Below are 8,676 nucleotides of genomic sequence, written 5' to 3' on the forward strand. Positions count from 1 at the left end.
CTGAAATATACAAGAGAAGCTTTGAATTTTTATTGGAACCATAATCTTTTAACTAGACCACTGCTCTGGTATGGGACCACATTGTGGAAGCTTTCTAGGCCTACCTAGAGGGTGGTTCCGTACATATTTGTGCTACCTATCCATCTTTTCTGCAATCCCCAAAGATATTTTGTCCCATTCAACTATCTCCTAAGAATCAGCCTTCTAGGCTCTTTTCCTCCTCTTCCTCTGGAAATGCACAATTGACCTTGGGTGGTCTCCATCCAGAGTACTCACCAAGATGAGGTTTAGCCAATGAGTGGAGAATAATGTTTAAACTAATGAAAAGGTAAGGACTCTTTGATTAATGTACTATCATTTGCCTACCCTTCCAGATACACCCTTCTGCACCCTGGTCTAAGTCCCAGGGGCTGACCTGTGGGGTCTGATGGAGGACAAGAATCCTTTGTCCTCTAACTTGTGGTTGAATTTGGTCAATGGGGAACACTAGAAGGAGATCTGGAGATGGGATCTGGTGATAGGATCTTGTTATTTCCTCCCAAACTCATTTCCTGCTCTACAGGAGTGTCCCTCAACCACTGGCACAGCCTCAATTGAAAGGCCTCTCTACACAGCTCTCTCTCCTTCCCTGGGTTTTGCTAACCATTTTCTTCCTTACTCATTCAGACCTGAGGTTCCCTAGCTCTGGAGTCTGCCATTATCCCTTGTGAGTTCTCCCTGCTCCTCATCCACGTCCTTGTAAATAGTCTTTTTATTAGAGTGTCTTTCAAATTACCAAATTGGAGTGTACCATCTGTTTCCAGCTGGAACCCTGACTGACACAGTTGGCAGAATGAAATTTACCAAAGCAAAATGCCTAGCCTACCCAGAGGGCAAAAATAAAACAAGGGTGCTATTTATTAAGCAGTCATAAAAATAAACATAAGCTGAAGAAAAATCTTGTCAGACTTAGGTTACATAAGAAAGCATTAAATTGAAACAAACCATATTGTAATACAGATTCCTATAGGAAGACTATGATTCCTATCACTGTATTATAAGAAAGACTGTAAAAAATTGTTTACAATCATTTTCCTTTTAAAATTTCTTTAAAAATTAAGAAACAACGCAAAACAATACTTTCAATAAAGCAGTTAACCCTAAAAGACCAAGATGAAAAGGATCTGGCTTGGATCATGAAGATTCTAAAGAAATTAAAGGCAAAGTAGAAGAAGTAAGATCTGCATTAGAAGCAGTAAAGAGCAGAATTGCCACTGAATAAAATCAAGTCATTGGTTGTGAGGAATTCACTTGAGGGACTCCATCACACACAGAAGAAATGTATAAAAAACATCAGCTGAAAATAAGCTGAGCACTAAGTGAAGTTACTAAATAGCCTACATACAAGATGGACATTCAATAAGCAAAGCTTTCTAATATATCAGAATAGCTAATGTAGAAACCATAACAGGAAAAGATATCATTAATCTTAGAAACAATAATCATATATTTTACTTAATATATTTTTATATTGACAATAAATTAATTTATGGAGTAGTATGAGGAAAACTATAGAGCTTTATTGAGTTATAAAAAATAAATGGAATGGCATGTTATATTATTGACTAAGAAGATTCACTACTGTAAAAATATCAATTATGCACAAATTAATATAGGGGTTTTAATACAATAATAATCAAAATCCTAGTGGGACTTACATTTGGTCTGCAGTGGAAAGAGCAAGAACTTGAGAAAATGATTTTGAATTTATGTAAGAAAATGTGCAAAAAATAGCAAAGAAAAACAAGTTCAAAGAAAAAAAATTGACCTACCAAGTTACACTATTAAGTTACAATAATTAAAACAATTTATTAGTTGTACAATTATGAAAAAAGCTAATACATGCAAGAGAATGATATTTTTAAAATAATAATTTTATAAGTACATAATGAGACATCATAAATCCATGAAGAAAAGAGATTATTCAATAATTGACGCTAAAACATGAGGTAAAATTTTTGAAAAAACTGTGTGCCTCTTCACCTCATATTACACCAAAACCAATTCCAAATGAATTAAAGAACTATAGTTGTTAAATTATACCATAAATTATACCAAAAAAAGCTAGACAAATTGATATATACTTATAAGATCTTGGATTGAGGAAGAATTTTCCACATAAAAGTAACACAAAATAACATAAAGAAATAGTTTATTAGTTTTTTTTAAAAAAGCTAGTGCTGGCTTCGGCAGCACATATACTAAAAATGGAACAACAAAGAGATTAGTACATCCCCTGCACAAGGATGAGACACAAATTTGTGAAGCATTCTACATATACATGTATTTATACTTTAAGTTCTGGGATCCATGTGCAGAACGCACGGGTTTGTTACATCAGCATTCAAGTGCCACGGTGGTTTGCTGCACCCATCAAACCGTCATCTACATTAGGTATTTCTCCTAATGCTGTCCCTAATGCTATCCCTCCTAATGCTATCCGTCCCCTACCACCCCAGCCCCCCACAGGTCCCAGTGTGTGATGTTCTCCTCCCTGTGCCCGTATATTCTCGTTGTTCAACTCACACTTATGAGTGAGAACATGCGGTGTTTGGTTTTCTGTTCCTGTGTTAGTTCGCTGAGAATGATGGTTTCCAGCTTCATCCATGTCCCTGCAAAGGACATGAAACTCATTCTTCATTTCTCTGAGATGGAGTCTCGCTCTGTCGCCCAGGCTGCAGTGCAGTGGCACGATCTCCGCTCACTGCAAGCTCCGCCTCCCGGGTTCACGCCATTCTCCTGCCTCAGCCTCCTGAGTAGCTGGGACTACAGGCACCCGCCACCACGCCTGGCTAATTTTTTGTATTTTTAGTAGAGATGGGGTTTCACTGTGTTAGCCAGGAAGGTCTCGATCTCCTGACCTCGTGATCTGCCCAGCTCGGCCTCCCAAAGTGCTGGGATTACAGGCCTGAGCCATTGCACCCGGCGGAACTCATCCTTTTTTATGGCTGCATAGTATTCCATGGTATATATGTGCCACGTTTTCTTTATCCAGTCTATCATTGATAGGCATTTTGGTTGGTTCCAAGTCTTTGCTATTGTGAACAGCACTGCAATAAACATACAGGTGCATGTGTCTTTATAGTAGAATGATTTATAATCCTTTGGGTGTATACCCAGTAATAGGATTGCTGGGTCAAATGGTATTTCTGGTTCTAGATTCTTGAGGAATCGCCACACTGTCTTCCACAATAGTTGAACTAATTTACACACCCACCAACAGTGTAAAAGCATTCCTATTTCTCCACATCCTCTCCAGCATCTGTTGTTTCCTGACTTTTTAAACAATCACCATTCCATTCTAACTGGCATGAGATAGTATCTCATTGTGGTTTTGATTTGCATTTCCCTAACAATCAGTGATGATTAGCTTTTTTCATATGTTTGTTGGCCACATAAATGCCTTCTTTTGAGAAGTGTCTGTTCATATCCTTCACCCACTTTTTGATGGGGTTGTTTTTTTCTTGTAAATTTGTTCAAGTTCCCTGTGGATTCTGGATATTAGCCCTTTGTCAGATGGGTAGATTGCAAAAATTTTCTCCCATTCTGTAGGTTGCCTGTTCACTCTGATGATCGTTTATTTTGCTGTGCAGAAGTTCTTTAGTTTAATTAGATCCCTTTTGTCAATTTTGGCTTTGGTTGCCATCGCTTTTGGTGTTTTAGACATGAAGTCCTTGCCCTTGCCCATGCCCATGTCCTGAATAGTATTGCCTCGGTTTTCTTCTAGGGTTTTTATGGTTTTAGGTCTTACATTTAAGTTTTTAATCCATCTTGAATTAATTTTTGTGTAGGTGTAAGGAAGGGATCCAGTTTCAGTTCTCTGCATATGGCTAGCCAGTTTTCCCAACACCATTTATTAAACAGGGAATCCCTTCCCCATTGCTTGTTTTTGTCAGGTTTGTCAAAGATCAGATGGTTGTAGATGTGTGGCATTATTTCTGAGGCCTCTGTTCTGTTCCATTGGTCTATGTATCTGTTTTGGTACAAGTACCATGCTGTTTTAGTTACTGTAGCCTTGAAGTATAGTTTGCAGTCAGGTAGCATGATGTCTCCAGCTTTGTTCTTTTTGCTTAGGATTGTCTTGGTTATACGGGCTCTTTTTTGGTTCCATATGAAATTTAAAGTAGTTCTTTCTAATTCTGTGAAGAAAGTCAATGGTAGTTTGATAGGGATAGCACTGAATCTGTAAATTACTTTGGGCAGTATGGCCACTTTCATGATATTGATTCTTCTTATCCATGAGCATGGAAGGTTTTTCCATTTGTTTGTATCCTCTCTTATTTGATTGAGCAGTGGTTTGTAGTTCTCCTTGAAGAGGTCCTTCACATCCCTTGTAAGTTGGATTCCTAGGTATTTTATTCTCTTTGTAGCAATTATGAATGGGAGTTCACTCAGGATTTGGCTCTCTGTTTGTCTCTTATTGGTGTATAGGAATGCTTGTGATTTTTGCACATTGATTTTGTATCCTGAGACTTTGCTGAATTTGCTTATCAGCTTAAGGAGATTTTGGGCTGAGATGATGGGGTTTTCTAAATATACAATCATGTCATCTGCAAACAGGGACAATTTGACTTCCTCTTTTTCTAATTGAATACCCTTTATTTCTTTCTCCTGCGTGATTGCCCTGGCCAGAACGTCCAACACTATGTTGAATAGGAGTGGTGAGAGAGGGCATCCTTGTCTTGTGCCGGTTTTCAAAGGGAATGCTTCCAGCTTTTGCCCATTCAGTATGATATTGGCTGTGGGGTTGTCATAAATGGCTCTTATTATTTTGAGATACATTCCATCAATACCTCGTTTATTGAAAGTTTTTAGCATGAAGGGATGTTGAATTTTGTTGAAGGCCTTTTCTGCATCTATTGAAATAATCATGTGATTTTTGTCGTTGGTTCTGTGAATGATAAAGGAGATATCACCAGTGATCTCACAGAAATACAGACTACCATCAGAGAATACTATAAACACCTCTGTGCAAATAACTAGAATATCTAGAAGAAATGGATAAGGTCTTGGACACATACACCATCCCAAGACTAAACCAGGAAGAAGTTGAATCCCTGAACAGACCAATAACAATCTCTGAAATTGAGGCAGGAAGTAATAGCCTAACAACCAAAAAAAGTCTGGGATCAGACAATTTACAGCCACATTCTACCAGAGGTACAAAGAGGAGCTGGTACCATTCCTTCTGAAACTATTCCAAACAATAGAAAAAGAGGGACTCCTCCCTAACTCATTTTGTGAGGCCAGCATCATCCTGATACAAAAACCTGGCAGAGACACATCAAAAAAAAGAAAATTTCAGGCCCATATCCCTGATGAACATTGATGTGAAAATCCTCAATAAAATACTGGCAAGCCAAATTCAGCAGCACATCAAAATGCTTATCCACCACGATCAAGTCAGCTTCATCCCTGGGATGCAATGCTGCTTCAACATATGCAAATGAATAAACATAATGCATCCTATTTTTTTTATTATACTTTAAGTTCTAGGATACATGTGCACAATGTGCAGGTTACATAGGTATACACGTGCCATGTTGGTTTACTGCACCCATCAACTCATCATTTACATTAGGTATTTCTCCTAATGCTGTCCCTCCCCCAGCCCCTGACCCCCTGACAGGCCCCAAAGTGTGATGTTCCTCACCCTGTGTCCAAATGTTCTCATTGTTCAATTCCCATCTATGAGTGAGAACATGCAGTGTTTGGTTTTCTGTCCTTGTGATAGTTTGCTGAGAATGATGGTTTCCAGCTTCATCCATGTCCCTGCAAAGGACATGAACTCATCTTTTTCATGGCTGCATAGTATTCCATGGTGTGTCTTTATAGTAGCATGATTTATAATCCTTTGTATATATACCCAGTAATGGGATCACTGGGTCAAATGGTATTTCTAGTTCTAGATCCTCGAGGAATCGCCACACTGTCTTCCACAATGGTTGAACTAATCTACACTCCTACTAATGGTGTAAAAGTGTTCCTATTTTTCCACATCCTCTCCAGCATCAGTGGTTTCCTGGCTTTGTAATAATTGCCATTCTAACTGGCATAAGATGGTATCTCTGGTTTTGATTTGAATTTCTCTAATGACAATCACGATGAGCTTTTTTCATATGTTTGTTGGTCACATAAATGTCTTCTTTTGAGAAGTGTCTGTTCATATCCTTTGCCCACTTTTTGATGGGGTTGTTTGTTTTTTTCTTGTAAATTTGTTTAAGATCTTTGTAGATTCTGGATATTAGCCCTTTGTCAGATGGGTAGATTGCAAAAATTTTCTCCCATTCTGTAGGTTGCCGGTTCACTCTGATGGTAGTTTCCTTTGCTGTGCAGAAGCTCTTTAGTTTAATTAGATCTCATTTGTCTATTTTGGCTTTTGTTGCCATTGCTTTTGGTGTTTTAGTCATGAAGTCACTGCCCATGCCTATGTCCTGAATGGTAATGCCTAGGTTTTCTTCTAGGGTTTTTACAGTTTTAGGTCTAACATTTAAGTCTTTAATCCATCTTGAATTAATTTTTGTGTAGGTGTAAGGAAGGGATCCAGTTTCGGCTTTCTACATATGGCTAGCCAGTTTTCCCAGCACCATTTATTAAATAGGGAATCCTTTCCCCATTTCTTGTTTTTGTCAGGTTTGTCAAAGATCAGATGGTTGTAGATGTGTGTTGTTATTTCTGAGGACTCTGTTCTGTTCCATTGGTCTATATCGCTGTTTTGGTACCAGTACCTTGCTGTTTTGGATACTGTAGCCTTGTAGTATAGTTTGATGTCAGGTAGCGTGATGCCTCCAGCTTTGTTCTTTTTGCTTAGGATTGTCTTTGCAATGTGGGCTATTTTGGTTCCATATGAACTTTAAAGTAGTTTTTTCCAAATTCTGTGAAGAAAGTCATTGGTAGCTTGATGGAGATGGCACTGAATCTATAAATTACCTTGGGCAGTATGGCCACTTTCATGATATTGATTCTTCTTATCCATGAGCATGGAGTGTTCTTCCATTTGTTTGTGTCCTCTTTTATTTCCTTGAGCAGTGGTTTGTAGTTCTCCTTGAAGAGGTCCTTCACATCCCTTGTAAGTTGGATTCCTAGGTATTTTATTCTTTGTAGCAATTATGAATGGGAGTTCACTCAGGATTTGGCTCTCTGTTTGTCTCTTATTGGTGTATAGGAATGCTTGTGATTTTTGCACATTGATTTTGTATCCTGAGACTTTGCTGAATTTGCTTATCAGCTTAAGGAGATTTTGGGCTGAGATGATGGGGTTTTCTAAATATACAATCATGTCATCTGCAAACAGGGACAATTTGACTTCCTCTTTTTCTAATTGAATACCCTTTATTTCTTTCTCCTGCGTGATTGCCCTGGCCAGAACTTCCAACACTATGTTGAATAGGAGTGGTGAGAGAGGGCATCCCTGTCTTGTGCCAGTTTTCAAAGGGAATGCTTCCAGTTTTTGCCCATTCAGTATGATATTGGCTGTGGGTTTGTCATAAATAGTTCTTATTATTTTGAGATACGTCCCATCAATACCTAGTTTATTGAGAGTTTTTAGCATGAAGGGATGTTGAATTTTGTTGAAGGCCTTTTCTGCATCTATTGAAATAATCATGTGGTTTTTGTCTTTGGTTCTGTTTATGTGATGGATTACATTTATTGCTTTGTACATGTTGAACCAGCCTTGCATCCCAGGGATGAAGCCAACTTGATATTGGTGGATAAGCTTTTTGATGTGCTGCTGGATTCAGTTTGCCAGTATTTTATTGAGGATTTTCACGTTGATGCTCATCAGGAATATTGGTCTAAAATTCTCTTTTTTTGTTGTTGTGTCTCTGCCAACCTTTGGTATCAGGATGATGCTGGCCTCATAAAATGAGTTAGGGAGGATTTCCTCTTTTTCTATTTATTGGAATAGTTTCAGAAGGAATGGTACCAGCTCCTCTTTGTACCTCTGGTAGAATTTTGCTGTGAATCTATCTGGTCCTGGGCTTTTTTTGGTTGGTAGGCTATTAATTATTACCTCAATTTCAGAGCCTGTTATTGGTCTATTCAGAGATTCAACTTCTTCCTGGTTTAGTCTTGGGAGGGTGTATGTGTCCAGGAATTTATCAATTTCTTCTAGATTTTCTAGTTTATTTGTGTAGAGGTGTTTATAGTATTCTCTGATGGTAGTTTGTATTTCTGTGGGATCAGTAGTTATATCCCCTTTATCATTTTTTATTGCATCTATTTGATTCTTCTCTCTTTTCTTCTTTATTAGTCTTGCTAGCAGTCTATCAATTTTGTTGATCTTTTCAAAAAACCAGCTCCTGGATTCAATGATTTTTTTGAAGGGTTTTTTTTGTGTCTCTATCTCCTTTACTTCTGCTCTGATCTTAGTTATTTCTTGTCTTCTGCTAGCTTTTGAATTTGTTTGCCCTTGCTTTTCTAGTTCTCTTAATTGTGATGTCAGGGTGTCAATTTTAGATCTTTCCTGCTTTCTCTTGTGGGCTTTTAGTGCTATAAATTTCCCTCACACACTGCTTTAAATATGTCCCAGAGATTCCGGTATGTTGTGTCTTTGTTCTCACTGGTTTCAAATAACATCTTTATTTCTCCCTTTAATTTGTTATTTACCCAGTAGCCATTCAGGAGCAGATTGTT

At 38.1% G+C, this 8,676-nt stretch overlaps 1 non-coding gene across 1 annotated transcript; it reads left to right on the forward strand.

Moving 5' to 3' along the window:
- Positions 1–2,216: 2,216 nt before the first annotated feature.
- LOC112131033 (U6 spliceosomal RNA) lies at positions 2,217–2,320 on the forward strand. Its single transcript, XR_002913191.1, has one exon. It is a non-coding gene; the product is annotated as a U6 spliceosomal RNA (small nuclear RNA).
- The last annotated feature ends 6,356 nt before the right edge of the window (positions 2,321–8,676 follow it).

The sequence above is a fragment of the Pongo abelii genome, chromosome 1 (assembly GCF_028885655.2).
Source record: "Pongo abelii isolate AG06213 chromosome 1, NHGRI_mPonAbe1-v2.0_pri, whole genome shotgun sequence".
Taxonomy (NCBI): Eukaryota; Metazoa; Chordata; class Mammalia; order Primates; family Hominidae; genus Pongo; species Pongo abelii.